Consider the following 16,719-nt stretch of genomic DNA (forward strand, 5'->3'; position numbering starts at 1 on the left):
AAGTGTTGAGTATAAGAGCTGGAATGTTATGATGAGGTTGTATAAGGCCTTGGTGAGGTCGAATCTGGAGTATTGTGTTCAGTTTTGGTCACCAAATTACAGGAAGGATATAATTAAGGTTATAAGAGTGCAGAGAAGGTTTACAAGGATGTTGCCGGGACTTGAGAAACTCAGTTACAGAGAAAGGTTAAATAGTTTAGGACTTTATTCCCTGGAGCGTAGAAGAATGAGGGGAGATTTGATAGAGGCATATAAAATTATGATGGGTATAGATAGAGTGAATGCAAGCAGCCTTTTTCCACTGAGGCAAGGAGAGAAAAAACCAGAGGACATGGGTTAAGGGTGAGGGGGGAAAAGTTTAAAGGGAACATTAGTGGGGGCTTCTTCACACAGAGAGTGGTGGGAGTATGGAATGAGCTGCCAGACGAGGTGGTAAATGTGGGTTCTTTTTTAACATTTAAGAATAAATTGGACAGATACACGGATGGGAGGTGTATGGAGGGATATGGTCCATGTGCAGGTCAGTGGGACTAGGCAGAAAATGGTTCGGCACAGCCAAGAAGGGCCAAAAGGCCTGTTTCTGTGCTGTAGTTTCCATGGTTTTCTATGGTAAACATTAACTGTGCACCGCAGCTCCATCACTAAGGTGTGGTTAAGCTTGGTACTAGAGTAGGGTGACCATATGTTAAATAATTTCTCTTAGATCTGAAGATTAGATTCTGCGTAAGATGTGAAACAGTGAAGCCTTTTTTGACACTGATCTCCCTAACTTTACTGAGAATTGTTCTGCCTCATCTGACAGAAATGATCAGAGCTTGTGTGATACAGACCTATAAGTAATCAGAACCCTTCCCTTGTTCTCTCCCCTTCCAGATCCTCCCTCCAACCAGCTTTCACCCAAAGCCCTCCAAATTAAACTAACTGTGGATAGGAACCTCACAGGAAATTATGAATTAAAACTGGAGACTACTCAGGAAATGCATTTGTCATTTTTTAAACCTCACTTCTGTACACTCTAATCCTTCTGTTTACTCAGACGCAAAACTAAGGCAACAATGCAGGCGAAAGCTTCGAGACAGGCAGTTTTGTTTTTGAAGATTTATATGTCTCACCCTTTCCTGAAACATATTCCATAATTAGAGGTAGCTTCAGGTGTAACCCACACACAAATTAAACAACTCTGCAAGATGCAAAATAAACACCATCTCACTGAAGCAATAAAAACTTCACAAAACAGAGTCAGACGGGAAATTGCTTATAAGCTCTGCAGTGTCCAGTCTAACAGCTGGTACAAAGTAAAAGAACAACAGGAAAGCATTTCCAATTTAGAACAAGGAAAGAAGCATAAAATAAGAAATGGTCATTGTGCCAAATGTGTATCTCTACTTGATATTTGTTATCCTTGAAGAGAATGTTAATCGTCATTCAGATGCTCCCTCCCTTCCGATGAAGCAGCCAGAGATTCCCATTGTTCAATTTGCTGATTGGTTACCAACGTGACAACCGTGCTGGTAGTGGCATCTAGTTCTCATTGCAACCTTCATAATTCTGAGAAAGATTAACAAGGCACAGAGAGGGTGTTTTCTTAGGCCAGGAACCAAGTACTAGATGGCATGGTCTCCAAATAAGGAAATGACCAGGTAACAAGAAATTTTGTTACATAGACTATTGTAAATGTTTGGAATTCTCTGGAGATGTGGGTGCTTAGCCCATGAATATCTTAAAGACACAGGCTGATGGATGTTTGGGCGCGGATGCTTAGCAACTGGACTCAGCAGCTGCTGTGTGGGTATAGTGTTGCTGATTGGGTATTGGTGAGCCGGCTGTTGAGTTTGGATAATTGCAAAGAGCTTGGTTGGAAGAACAAGGCCTGAAGGCTGTGTTGAGCTTCAGCTGAGCAGTCCATGAAATCAAGAGCACTGATGTCAGAGTGGCTGCAGAACAGAGAATTAAACTGTTGGGTTCCCAGAATTTCGGTCATACTTACAGACTGAATAGGTGCGTCTCCCAACACATTGACCTAAGCTACATTTGACCTTGTAAGGAAGCAGAGTGGAAGGCAGAGTGAGCAACAACTCCACAGTCTGTGGGAGAGGAATGGGGAGCAGCGAGCAGGTCAAGTGTTCCTTTTGCACTTGCAGCAAAATTAGCCGTGCAGAGGGGAAGGATGGTGGAAGTACATTGGGTTTGACCAGTGTATGACGGAAGGAACAACCCCTTCAGAATGTTGAAACAGAAATGGAGGGACCATGTGTTCGATGCAAGAATGGGGAATGATCTCAGCGATCTTGGTCTATTTTTGGCTATGTTTCTCCTTCCATTTGATTGCCCTCGCCATTCCATCTTTCTTCCACACTATCTCTCAAAGTCAAAGTCAAAGTAAATTTATCATCAAAGTGCCTCCTTTCCGAAGACAGCAGTGAGGTGAGAGCGTGGCCTGGATGGTGGGGTCTTTGATGATGAATGCTGCTTTCTTGTGACAACGCTCCTTCTAATCTCATCAGTCCTTTCACAGTCTCATCACTTGCACTTATGTCTCTAGCTCTCTCTGTTTCTCACCTGAAACATTCACTGTTTTATTCTTAATAGAAGATGCCAGGCTGCAGTGTATTTCATATTAGTTTGTGTTTAGTTAGAGAGAAATCAGATAATACCCAGGACAAATACAGATTGTTAAAGGTATATTCTAATTGGCTAATTATATATTTTTTCACCATGGATATCTAGTCCTTATACACTTATAACCCCTACCAAGAAGGCCCTAAGGCTCTCTGCTTCTTTCTCAACGAAAGATCCAACCAGTTCCCCTCCAACTCCACACTCTTCTGTCTGGCAGAACTGGTTCTCACCCTCAACGATTTCTCCTTTAGCTCCTTCCACTTTCTCCAAACTCAAAGGGAAGCCATGTGCACATGAATGGGCTGCTACTATGGGCACATGAATGGGCCTCAACTATGCCTGCTTTTCATAGGCTATGTAGAACAATCCATGTTTCAAGCCTTCCCTGGTAATGCTTCCCAACTCTTCCTGTGCTACATTGATGACTGCATTGGTGCTGCTTCATGCAGCCATGCTGAGCTTGTTAATTTCATCTGCAGTTTCCACCCTGCCCTTAAATTCACTTGGTTCACTTCTGACACCTCTCTCACCTTTCTCAATCTCTGGAGACAAACTGAGACCAGACTTTTTTTATAAGCCTACTGATTCCCATGGCTATCTTGACTATACCTCTTTCCACTCTGTTCCCTGTAAAATTGCCATTCCCTGTTCTCAGTTCCTTCTTCTCAGTCGCATCTGTTCCCAGGATGAGGCTTTCCTTTCCAGGACATCAGAGATGTCCTTCTTCTTCAAAGAACGGGGTTTCTCTTCCTCCACGATTGATGCTGCCCTCACCCACATTTCCTCCATTACCCTGACCATCCATAATCATGCCACCATCCTGTGGCCCTAACAGGGATAGAGTTCCTGTGTCCTCAGCTACCACCCCATGTGCCTCTGCATCCAACACATCATTCACCGGAATTTCTTCCATCTTCAATGGAATCCTGCCACCAAACACATCTTTACCTCCCCCCCCCCACATCCACTCTTTGCTGCCCACAGGGGTCACACCTTCCATGATTCCCTTGTCAATTTGTCCACCCCCACGAATATCCCTCCTGGCACATACCCCTGCAAGTGACAGAAATGCTGCACCTGCCTATTCACCTCTTCCCTCACCTCCATTCAGCGGCCTAAACAATCCTTCCAGGTGAGTCAACACTTCACCTGTGAGCCTGTGGGGTCATCTGTTGTATCGGGTGCTCCTGATGTGGACCCTCTACATTGGTGAGACCTGACAAAAGTTGGGGGACCACTTTGTCGAGTACCTTCGCTCCAGCTGTCAAAAGCGGAACTTCCCAGTAGCCAACCATTTTAATTCCTCTCCCCATTTCTGGTCTGATCTGGCCTCTTTTTGCTATGATGAGGCAGCTCCCTGGGTGGAGGAATAACACCTCATGGTCTGTCTAGGTAGCCTCCAGCCTGATGGTATGAACATCAATTTTGCTTTCTGGTAATTTTTTTCTGTTCCCTTTCTCTCTTCTTCGATTCCTCATTCTGGCCTCTTACAGGACTTCTTCTCCTCACCTGCCTATCATCTTCCACCGGCACGCCTCCTTCTTCCCTTTCTCCAATGATCCACTCTTTTCTCCTATCGGATTCCTACTTCTCCAGCCCTTTATCTCTTTCACCCACCTGGCTTCACCTATTGCTTTCTAGCTTGCCGTCCTTCCCATCTTCCTACCTTTTTATTCTGGCTTCTCCCCCCTTCCTTTCTAGTCCCGAAGAAGGGTATCGGCCTGAAACGTCGACTATTTATTCACTTCCATAGATGCCGCCTGACCTTCTGAGTTCCTCCAGCATTTTGTGTGTGTTATTCTGGGTTTCCAGCATCTGCAGAATCTTTTGAGTTTATAATTATATATAATGTGGTGGAAAATGGGAAATGTTCACTTCAAGTAATCTGCCATCAGATTAGCACCCTACTAAATTCAGGAAATACATATATGTTGAATACTACTTTGCTGGGAAACCCACTACTAATTCTGGACATTCTGTTTTACTGGCACCAGCAATAACTGTGTTATTTTATCTCAGAGTCAGATTTCTTTTCAATTTCATTAAAGGTGAGGAGAATTGTGTTTTCTCTGTAAGCAACCATTAAGGTTTGATATCAGACTGTGTATTTTTAGTCTGGAATTATGGATCTGATCTTGCAGGCTCTGATTTTCCGCTTAAGGTAATAAATAGATGGGTAATTAGTGTCTCAGCTTTCGTGGTAATCTGACCACTGTCTCCTGCGGGTTCCAGAAGAACCTATTTAAAAACAGAAAGACCAAAACCACCGCGCGGAGAAAGAGGAAAAGAAACTCCCACTATGCAAACAGTACACCATTCTGAATCAGACTGAGTCCTTTGATCCACTCCCTGGAGCAGCCTTGTTCTCAGTTAATCACATTAGCAGTGCAAAAACACCATGAAACACGCTGAGACAACAGCCACCGGAGAGAGGATTGAACATCGTGGAAGAACGAGTGAAACCAGCCCAGCTCTTGCCTCCGCACTTGGGCTTTCCGGTCTACCTCGGCCAGCGTTTAAATTGTCTAAGCACTGAGTAGTGCCTCACTCTAGGACCTGAGGTACACAGCGACACACCCAAAGCCATTCTCAACCTCACCAAATCGGCTCGGCACTTGGTGTGATCCAACCTTGCACCTGGGTTAGGGGATGGGCATTGAAACTCTTCTGCAGTGATACCAACTCCGTCTGCGACTGCATCGGGAATTAACCTGATCTATACTGGCTAAGTCCAGGGAATCCCAACTATGATTTCTAGAATCCAGTCAGTTTATCTTATGAAAGAAATTGGTGACACCAAATGTGTAGAACAGTATCAAGATGGTCTAAATTCAAATATTACAGTACTATGCATAATTATGCAAGTGGTTGTATTTCCTTTCAAAACTATCCAGAAATATACAGATATCCACTTGTTCAGTGAAATCAATATCCTTTTGGAATATTTGTTAAGCTAAAATAAAAATCATAGATGAAGGGTCTATAATAGGAAAGTTCAAAATACAAAGTAAAATTTATTATTAGAGTACCTATACATCACCACATACAACCGTGAGATTCTTTTTCCTAAGGGCATACTTAACAAATTTATAGAACAGTAACTATAAATAGAATCAATCTACAACAAACTAAAAATGGAAATATAAATAAATAGCAATAAATAATGAGAGCATGAAATAACGAGATAAAGTGTCCTTAAAGTGAGACCACTGGTTGTGAGAACACCAAAAATAGAATAGTCATCCTCTTTTGTTCAAGAGCCAGATGGTTACAGATAGTAACTGTTCCTGAATTGTTCTTGAGGAGTGGTAGAACTTCAGTGAAAAGAGCATCTTTTGTTTTGCATCCTAAAGTCAGTAGCTTTTTCTAAGTTTGGCATATTTCTCTATGAGTGATTTAATGAGATATTGGCAGGATCTGCCTTTCAGAGTTAAAATGCACTCAAGGTGCTACTTATTTTCCAAGACACTGAAAGTTGACAAACTTGAAATGAGAAATGGCAGCTGTTTGAATTAACTTTCTTAACCAGAACTGGCATTTACACGAGACTGCCTGGACAAAGTCTGACGTATCCTGCATTAGTTTTGTCTCCTTCAGTATTGCTTTAAATCAAATAAGAAGGAAATTAATTTGCCTCCTTCTGAGGACTGGAAACTAATGGATCTATACTTTGTTTCATTTCGCTTTCCATTGAAGTCACTGAATTGTATAAATTGCGCGATAAGAAAATATTTGCCATATCAAGCCCTTTCTTTTTAAATCCTTACTACTTATTCTGCTTCCTAGAATTATGAAATTGAACTCCATATGTGTCCAGTTCTGGTTACCTCACTATAGGGAAAATGTGGAAGCTTTAGAGAGACTGCAGAGGAGGTTTTCCAGGATGCTGCCTGAATTAGAGAGCACGTCTTACAAGAAAAGGTTGAGCGAGCTAGGGCTTTTCTCTGTGGAGCGAAGGAGGAGAGGTGCCCTGATAGAGGTATATAAGGTGATAAAAGGTGGAAATAGCTAACACATAATGTTAACGTAATTGGAGGAAAGTATGTCAGAAGCAAGCTTTTCACACTGAGAGTGATGGGTGTGTGGAACGTGCTGATAGGGGTGGTTAAAGGCAGATATGTTAGATATATTTAAGAGACTCTTAGACACATGGACGAAAGAAAAAAATGGAGGGCTATCTATGCAGGAGAACAGTGTTAGATTGACCTTGGATTACATGAAAAGGTGAGCACAACATTGTGGACCACAGGGCCTGTACTGTGTTGTTCCCCTCTGCTATATGTTCTACGTGCCTGCGGTAAACATGGATAACAGGATGATAATGGGCTTATGTAATACAGGCTCATTAAAACAAGTCAGTTTTGAAAAGGATTGCAGCTGCTCAGCATCTTTCACAACAAGCTGAAGCATTTTGCACCAAAGTAAGTACTTATATAAAGTAGTCAGTCTTTTAGGAGCAAATCTTCTTAAATCAAGCCCAGAGGCAAGAACTGATGCCTGAATCCTCCCACACACCCACCTCCTGCCACACCACACTCCATCTGGACCAGCAGCAGAGGATCTTCCTTTCTTTTCAACTCTTTTTATTATCATTATTATCCAAAATTTACAAGAGTACATCGAAGTAAGCAACACTTAAAATATCTCAAGAAAAAAAACATTATTATAAAGATTGAAAAAGTTTTGGTGATCAAAAAAGAGAAAAGAAAACCCTACTAAGCAAGAAAAAAAGTGAGAAAAAAACCCCATTAGTTGTTCAACCCCAAAGCCATGCATCATACAAAAAGCTTCTAAAAATAAACATCAAACCACCAGCAGGAAAAAAAAATGTACCAAAAATTTACAATTAGATCCTGGAGGAAATCTATCAATTAACTCAAATGATAATAACCAGCAAATGAACCCCATCTTTTCTCAAAATCAAACATAGTTTCAAAGGTTCGACTTCTAATTTTCTCCAAACTAAGACATAGCATCACTTGAGAGAACCATTGTGACAAAGTGGGAGACGATGTATCCTTCCACTTCAACAAAATGGCCCTCCTAGCTATCAATGTAACAAATGCAATAACATGTTGGTCAGACAAAGAGATTCCATGGATATTTTGAGGAATTATTCCAAAAAGCACAGTTAATTTGTTAGGTTGTAAATTAGCAGAGGACCTTCCTTGTTGACCCTCTGCATCCAGGAGTCAGATTTAGCAAGAGATCAAGCCTTAGGGTGCTCGTACCCAGCCCACAGAGTTACTTGCCAGGCTTTGATGGGAAATGCTGGCATCTTTTATGAAGGGAGGTAACAATAGAACAGTAGAACATGGAGCAGACCAAATCAGATCATGAGACTGATCCGAGGGACTAATTAGTGAGTCCTGATAGTGTTGGATGCTGGCAATGAATTCCCTCTGGAAATTTAACCTCAGGGTAGTATACAGTGACATTTATATGTACTTTGATAATAACTATATTGATTTGATTTTTTTGCTTAGTGAAAGCAAGGGAAAGAACAACATGTATATATATCAGAAATTTGAAAATCTTGTAAGAGGGTTTTGTGATAAAAAACATTAAATGAGTTATTGAAAATGTCAAAATATTTAAGCCTTATTAAAACTTTAGCTTGTATTATTTTGTTTAAAAATCATTTACTGTGCTCTTTATACAGATGGAGAATTCCCAGTGATGTGAATGAGCCCTCCAATCATTTTACAGGTCCAAGCTGGCATAGAACTGGAGTGGTGATATCCCAGCATAATGTTGGGCTATCCCACCAAAACTTTCCTTGTTCCATTCTCCATGCCGTAATGCAACAAAAAGCAGAAATGGGATTTCAGAGCTGCAACAGTTCTGTTTTGAACTGCTGCCAACAGCCAGGAGGGTTTTCCCACGTTCGACAGTAAATGCAGCAGCCAATGTAACCCTACAGCTCTTGCAAATAGAAATATAAAAATGGTGTGTCAATTTGTTTACAGTTTATGAAAAAGGGAGAAATATTGGTCAGGAAACAGGGATAGTATCCACCCTTTCTCAGATTACTGCCTCGGCTATAGTGTAGAATTTGTGCTTCCTATTTTATGATAATACATTAGGTTTAAGTTACTTTATGTTTGTATGCTTATTGTCACATCTCCTGGACACTTGATCTGTTGGGACTGATCAACCCAGCCTGTTACACTTCCTATTTTCACACTTTTAGGAAATAACACTCACCTCCAGATGAATTAACTTACCGAATGTTCACTCGATTGCTGAAAATCTATAATCTGGTTAAATTGTCTTTGATATTTGTGTGATAGCAGGAGCCAACACTCTTATTTTGCTGCTAGAACAGACAAACAGAAGCTAATGCTAAACATGCCTCCAGTAACATCGGCACAGGGTTTATGCCCACTGGGACCAGAAAATCTACCAGGAATATCGTTAGTATTGAATTAGATGTTTGAGGGCTATTTATAACTTTACAGTCCATTTCTCTTTTTCATATTTTTGAAGTTCTATGTTCTCGGCCTTGATCTTCGATTTTCTAAGGCAATAGGAAAAAAAATTCCAGGTCCTGCCGAAGGGTCTCGACCTGAAACATCGACTTGACTATTTTCCCTGGATGCGGCCTGGCCTGAGGAGTTCCTCCAGTATTTTGTGTGTGTCTCTTGGATTTCCAGTATTTGCAGATTTTCTCTTGTTTGTGAAGACTTAGTGTTGGGTTTTAATACAACATTTTGATTCTGAAACAGAATTTAATTACTTCAGAACTAAATGGTAAAAAAAAGTCTCCAAAGTGGATCTTTTCCAACACGTAGTGACTTTGTTATTTATTAGTGATTTGGTAACTCAGTCACTTGGAATCACAGAACACAGGAGAGTTCATTCAGCCTATTCCACTGTGCTAACTCTGTGATATGTCATTTACATCAAATCAAATCAGTGAGGGCTGCAAGCGACATCACACTCTGGCACCAACACAGCATGCCCACAGCTCACTAACCCCAACCATAAATCTTTGCAAGGTGGGAGGGAACCCACATGGACACAGGGAGAATGTAAAAGCTCCTTACAGGCAGCCTGCCGGAATTGAACCCTGATCTTATAGCTGCTACTGTAAAGTACTACACTGGCTGCTATGCTAACACTATTAGCACAGAAATGCAAGGTTCAAAGTAATCTTATTATCAAAATACATATCAAATGCATTTGAGTTTGGACATCAAGAATGCTACAAGAGGTGCAGATATGATCTCCAAAAAGCCACCTCATGGGCGATATGTCGATGCCAGACTAGACTGGTTGATTCTGGCTCGACAGCTGTGGCAGGATTTGAATGCCTTAACCTCCCACAAAGTTAAATCTTGCGACATAGGGGAGAGCAGAGCTTCACTTCCAGATGAGCTCAATGCCTTCTACACTCACTTTGACCATCAGAACCATTGCGTACCCCCATTTCTCCCAATGATCCTTTGGTCTCAGTATCTGAAGATGAAGTGCGGGCTGCTTTCAAGAGAGTGAATCCAAGGAAAGCATCCGGTCCGGACGGTGTACCTGGCCGAATACTGAAGACCTGTGCTGACCAACTGGCTGGTGTGTTCATGGATATCTTCAACCTCTCACTCCAGCAGTGTGTGGTACCCACCTGCTTCAAGTTAGCTTCAATTGTACCAGTCCTATGAAGAGGGTGGTAACTTGTCTCAATGACTATCACCCAGTGACACTCACATCCACAGTGATGAAGTGTTTTGAGAGCCTGGTGTTGAAGCACATCAGCTCCTGTCTGAGTGGCGACTTGGAACGGCTCCAATTCACCCACAGAAGCAACAGATCTCCAGCAGATGCTATTTCATTGGCTCTTCACACAACTCTGGAACATCTGCACGGCAAAGACACCTGGATGTGTCATGGTCCGGTCCGTGAAGTCTGCATTCTGGTTCACGGACTGGTCCATCGATCCTTATTCCAGGTTTTACGGTTTTCCTTTGTTCTGTTGGTGCCTTAATTAAGGCACATGATTCTGATTTTGGGGCTGGCTACATGAACAGTTCCTGGGTTTAGCTTCAGTTGCTGGACTGTTCCCTTCCCTTCCCTTCTTGCCTTTGCCTTTGCCTGAAGCCTTGGCCTGAAGACGTGCCTGCAACCTTGCCTGTATCGCTGTCAGGTTCCACCACTGGAGCAAGACCGGAGCCTTGCTGTCTTTCGTTGCTTGGAACTGCCTCTTTGTGTCCATGCCTTCGTTAGGTAGGTCTGGCTGTTTGCCGCTTCCTAGTGTTGGGAACTGTCTCTGTGTCCATGCCTTCGCTAGGTAGGTCCGGCTGTTTGCTACTACCTAGTGTTGGGAACCATCTCATTGTGTTCAGCGTTCTATGTATGAGTCCCGGCCCTACGTCCTGTTCCCAAGGAGGCGTCCCAGCTCTGTGTTCTGCATTCCTGTCTCCAAAGACTAAGGCTCTGTGTTCTGCATTCCTGTCTCCCTAGACCAAGGCTCTGTTCTGTGTTCCTGTCTCCCAAGACCAAGGCTCTGTGTTCTGCGTTCCTGTCTCCCAAGACCAAGTCAAGGCTTTGGGTTCTCGTCCTGTCCATGTGCCTCATCCTGTGCAGGAGTTCCACGTCCAGTCCTGTAACCACGTCATGTCTTCGCCTAGTCTGGAGTCTGAGCCTGAGTCAAGACCCAGGTTCTGGGTCCATGCCCAGTCTCTGGCTTGGAGTCCATACCCAAGCCTTGAAGAACCCAAGCCATGTTCAGTCCTGTAGCCACGTCATGTCCTCACCTAGTTCTGGGATCCGAGTCCAAGTCAAGACCCAGGTTCTGGGTCCTTGTCCAGTCTCTGGCTCGGAGCCCATGCCCAGGCTCCTAGTTCCTTGTTCCTCATCCAGGTCCTGCTTTCCTAGTCTAGCCCTAGCCTAGGCCCTGTATCCTAGTCTCGTCCAGGGCCTGTATCTTGTCCACCGTTGTTTCTTCCCTACTTCCCTAGCTTTCTTAACACACCTAGTCCTGTTCCTAGTACTTCAGTGTCTGTGTCTTGCATTTGGGTCCGCTCCCAGTGCCCCCCTTATGACAAGATGCTCTTTATCTATTACAGCTTGGCACTTAATAATCAGTAAACTACAACTTCTGGGCATCAGTAACCCCTTGTGCAATTGGACCCTGGATTTCCTCACTTGCAGACCCCAGTCAGTTTGGATTGTCAAAAACATCTCCCCCACAATCTCCATCAGCACAGGAGCACCGCGGGTATATGTGCTTAGCCACTTGCTCTACTCGCATTACACCCATGACTGTGTGGCCAAGTACAGCTCCAACACCATATGCAACTTCGCTGACGTCACCACTGTTGTGGGATGTATCAAAGGTGGTGATGAATCAGCATACAGAAGAGAGATTGAAATTTGGCTGAGTGGTGTAATAATAACATCCTCTTACTCAATATCAATAAGACCAAGGAACTGATTGCAGGTTTTAGGAGAGGGAAACCAGAGGTCCATGAGCCAGTAATCATTGAAGGTTAAGAGATGGAGAGGGTCAATAACTTCAAATTCCTGGTGTCACTATCTCAGAGGACCTGACCTGGACCCATTGTATAAATATAATTGCAAAAAATGCACGACAGTGCCTTTACTTCCTCGGGAGTCTGTGGAGATTTGGCATGTTATCAAAAACTTTGGCAATCTTCTGTAGATGTGTGCTGACTGGCTGCATTACAGCCTGGTACGGGAACACCAATGCCTTTGACCAGAAAATCCTACAAAAGGTAGTGGATTTGGCCCAGTACATCACAGGGAAAACTTTCCCAACCATTGAGTACATCTACTTGAAACATTGCTTAGAAAAGTGGCATCCATCATCCAAGATCCTCAACACTCAGGCTGTGCTCTTTTCTCGCTGTTGCCATCAGGTAGAAGGTACAGGTGCCTCAGGGCTCACACCACCAGGTTCAAGAACAGTTACTACCATTCAACCATCCGGCTCTTGAACAAAAGGGGATAACTACACTCATTTATGGTCTTTTTTATCTTGTTATTTTATGCTCATTATTTATTGCTATTTATTTATATCTGCATTTGCACCATTTGTTGTTCATTGATCCTGTTTACAGTTACTGTTCTATAGATTTGCTAAGTATGCCCAGAGAAAAAGAATCTCAGGGTTGTATGTGGTGACATATATGTACTCTGATAACAAATTTTACTTTCAACTTTGAACTTTGTACTTTATATGCCACCGTATACTACCCTAAGATTAATTTTCTTGTGGGCATTCACAGTAAGTGCAAGTAAACACAATAGAATCAAAGAAAGTGCACATGACAAAGATGGTCAAACAATCAGTGTGCAAAAAACTACAAACTGTGCAAGTACAGAAAAGAGAAAAAATAATAAAAAGTAAGAAAGCAAGAAATATTGAGAAAGTGAATTGTAGAGTCCTTAAAAGATGATGTTAATGGTGAGGAGGATTGGCCAAGGTGATAGAAACATATTGATGGGCAGAACAATGGCAAGTAGAATTGCACCCCAGTCAATATGGGGTGATGGATTTTGAAATGTTTAATAAAGATAGGACATAGACCAGGAATGGTCAGGCTGAAGGTAGTATTGAGGAACAGAGGAACATTGATGTATGTCCAGGGATTCCTGAAGGCCACAGCAGAGGCCGTATGGAGATAAGGAAGGTTTGCCTTAATTCATCAGGGCATAGAAAATAAAAACAAAACAACAAACACAAAATGCTGGAGGAACTCAGCAGGTCAGGCAGCATCTTTGAAAAGATAGTCGACATTTCAGGCCGAGACTCTACTTCAGAACAATGATGTCATTGTAGCCAAATATTTTTTCTTTGCTTTTGTCACATATTCAATCCTATACTGAGTGTTACTATTGAATTTACTTCTGTCATCCTTTCAGCTCGTGATATCCTATTAAATATATTTTCTTAGGTTGTCTCAGGATGATGTTATTCTACTTAAGCAAGTGTTCCCTGATTGATGATCTTCCTCTCACTATAAGGTGTTTCTCTGTATTTTCTCTTTCAAACTCAGTGCTGACTTTGAGCACCTCTATCAAAATACTTCCTGACTTTCCTTGTCCAGGGAAAAATTCCAATGTCTCAATCCTCTGACATTCATAGTCCCACTTTTGAAAACAATCCTGAATCAATTCCAAAACTTCAAGTTCTTTCCAAAGTCATAGTGTTTAGAATGAATACCTTATTACAACTAAAGCATCACCAGTATCTTATAAGGATTTAGTGCAACTTCTTTGTCCTTGTGACTAAAAGATACAGGATACAGCTGTAGACATTGTGTGAACTTTGATCAACATAATAATTTGCACACATGGATGCAGAAGTGTTCGACATTGAAAACATGAAATTCTAAGCAGTTGCGATACATTTTTGTACTCTGAGGAACAGCCCTCAAAGTAGCACACATGCATCAAAAAGAAATCTGCAGTGCCTACGGTTTCTAGAAATGCTGCCTGAAGATGTGCTGTTGTTTTGTTAAGCACCCTGTTTTGTCTTAAATTGTTTGTGCTCTTGATTGTCATGAAGTTGCACTTATCCAGGCAAACGGGGAGTATTCCATTCCACTCTTCTCTTACTGTGGTTTGAAATGGTGGAAAGACCTCAGAGGTGAACCACATCACAGAATGCTGAACCTCTGACCAGATGTTGCAGCAGTCAATTAATGTGGCTGATCAATTTCATCTGCTGGCCCGTGGTGATTCCCAGGATCATGCTGGTGTGCAAGCTGGTGAGTGTCATGCTAATGATATTCATCAAGAGGTACTTGTGATCTGTCCAGACAGGGTGCTCACAGTGGCCATAGAGGTGTTGAAAGCCGTCTTCCACTCGTCCCCTTCTCTCATATGCAGCAGATTGTAAGCATTGTGCAGATCAATTTTGGAAAAAAATGTTTGCTCCCTGGAGATGTTTGAACGCAGACGCCAGCAGGGAAAGAGGGTAGCGGTTCTTCACAGAGATGTTCTTCAGGGGGCGATAATTGATGCAGGGGCAAAACTTGCCATCTTCCTTGCACATAAAAAAAGAAACCTGCTCTTACCAGTGAGGTTGATGGATGGGCCATGGTCAATGCCTCCTTGATGTATTCCTCCATGGCCACCATTTCAAGATGAGAGAGGGAAAAGAACCGGCCCTGGGGAGGTCTAGTGCCAGGTAGGAGGTCTATGGCGCAGTCATATGCGGACAGGGTGGTGGCTTTCCTTTTACTGAAGACCTCAAAGAGATCCGCATATTCAGCTGGACTCCCAGACAGGTCCATGTCCTTAGTGGACACAGGAGGGGACTCATAGAACGGAGCTTGAGCTGAACCAAGACAGGTAGACTTGAAGTGTTTTCAGAGACCAATCGATCTGTGGGTTATGTTGGGATGGCCAGTGGAGATCAAGCATCAGTGGCAATTCAGGTGAATCAACTAGACAGAAGGAAAGTTCTTCACTATGGTTGTCTCTGAGCACAAGTCGGAGGGGGTGGGTAGAAAGATAGACCTGGCCAGTACCCAGAGGTCGACTGCCCAACACCTTGACATTGATGTTTTCACTCAATTCCTGAGTCAGAACTCCCCATTTTTGAGATAGAGAGATATCCATGAGATTTCTGGCTGCACTGGAGTTGATAAATGCCTTAAGTTCATGGGCCTGAGACCTCCATGACAAGGAAGCTGCGAGCATTACACAGTTAGGGGGAGCTGACTGCAGAGAGAACCAACGCGTCAGGAGTTTCCTCCCTGCTGACGGGTATCCTATTTTACTGGACACTTGGGATATGCCGCCCAGAAATGACCGGGATTACCACAATAGAGGCAGGAACCTGTTCTCCTGTGTGCCCCTCTTGTTCCTCCTGAGAAAGGAGCATGCATCCCACTTGCGTAGGCTCTGCTGTGGACTGGGTGCTGGTTGACGAGGGAGTGGGGGAGGGGCCTAGGAAGCTTGAAACATTCTTTCCATGTGGCACTCAGATACCTGGTCGTCAACACGAATAGCCAGATTAATCAGGTCGTTCAGACCATCCTGCTCGTCACGGATGGCAATCCATACCAGACTCCTGTGTTGAGTCCCCACTGGAAGGCAGTGATGAGAGACCTCTCATTCCACCCCGTCTCTACTGCAAGCATTTGGAATTTGACTGCATAGGCCTTCACCGTACTTCGGCCTTGGTGTAAGTCCAGGAGCCAGTGGGCAGACTCCTGACCCTGTACTGGAAGGTCAAAAATCCTCCTTAACTTTACATTGATATGCTGGAATGATTGGGCTGCAGGCTATCCTTGCTCCCGTAAGGTGCTGAACAAGCAGAGTGGAGGTCCATCTAGAAGATTGACCATGTATGCCAGTTTTCGTGCATCATCACCAAAACGACCAAGCTGGGCTTGGAATGTCAGCTAGCATTGGGTAATAAAATTCCTGCAACCATCGAGATCACCAGAATATCTGCCTAGTGGTGGAATACTTGGTTCTTGCATGGGCGCGGGTGTCTGTGATGGTCGAAAAGCGGGGGTCAGTTCTGGACCCGGCATGGGAGTGGGAGCAATAGTGGCAAGGTTGTAGGGGCAGCAGAAAAGGAGGACCTGCGAGATGCTGGGAGTGGGACTGATGGGGCCAGAGGCTGCTGAACTGCTTTGGTGAGAATGTTAAGCTCTGTCAGCTGTCACTGGATGTCCACAGTGAGTTCGTGGACAGAAGCAGTGAGAGCAGAAATCACAGACACCTGACTCAGATTGTCTGCAGTGAGCTGTTGCACAGATGCTGCAGGGATGATAGCTGTTCCTCCAGATGAGACCGGGCTTGTCGGCATGAAATTGTCTGCCGCATTGCTTCAGTAACTTCACTGAGAACAGATTCCATTGCCTGTAGCTTGTCCCCTACCTGACCAATGAATCTCAGAGCCAAAGTCAGCTGCACTCTTTCTGCTGGGTCCATGTTTGTGTGGTCGAGACTTGCTGTCAGTTTGTTTGGATATGGCCCAAGTGCAGAGAGAGAGAGACACTGAAGTGGGCCGATAATTCACAGACTTTAATGTGGACAGTATTTTAAGGGAAAAAGAAAATAATAAATGTTAGGCCAAACAGGGCTGTTAACTAAAACTCTCAAATGGAAAACTGTATGCCA

General features: G+C 43.4%; 1 protein-coding gene across 2 annotated transcripts in view; it reads left to right on the plus strand.

Annotated features, from left to right (window-relative positions):
- The window catches only part of dpep2 (dipeptidase 2), a 105,457-nt gene that overhangs the window by 8,391 nt on the left and 80,347 nt on the right, over positions 1–16,719 (plus strand). The window contains exon 1 of one of the 2 annotated variants that reach the window (XM_063066831.1): positions 14,254–14,348. The exons of the other annotated variant lie outside the window; for it this stretch is intronic. The gene's annotated coding sequence lies outside the window, so the exon portion shown is untranslated. Of the gene's footprint in view, positions 1–14,253; positions 14,349–16,719 lie in introns of those variants that run through there. 2 annotated transcript variants of the gene reach the window in all.

Source organism: Mobula hypostoma, chromosome 14 (genome assembly GCF_963921235.1).
Source record: "Mobula hypostoma chromosome 14, sMobHyp1.1, whole genome shotgun sequence".
NCBI classification, from domain to species: Eukaryota; Metazoa; Chordata; class Chondrichthyes; order Myliobatiformes; family Myliobatidae; genus Mobula; species Mobula hypostoma.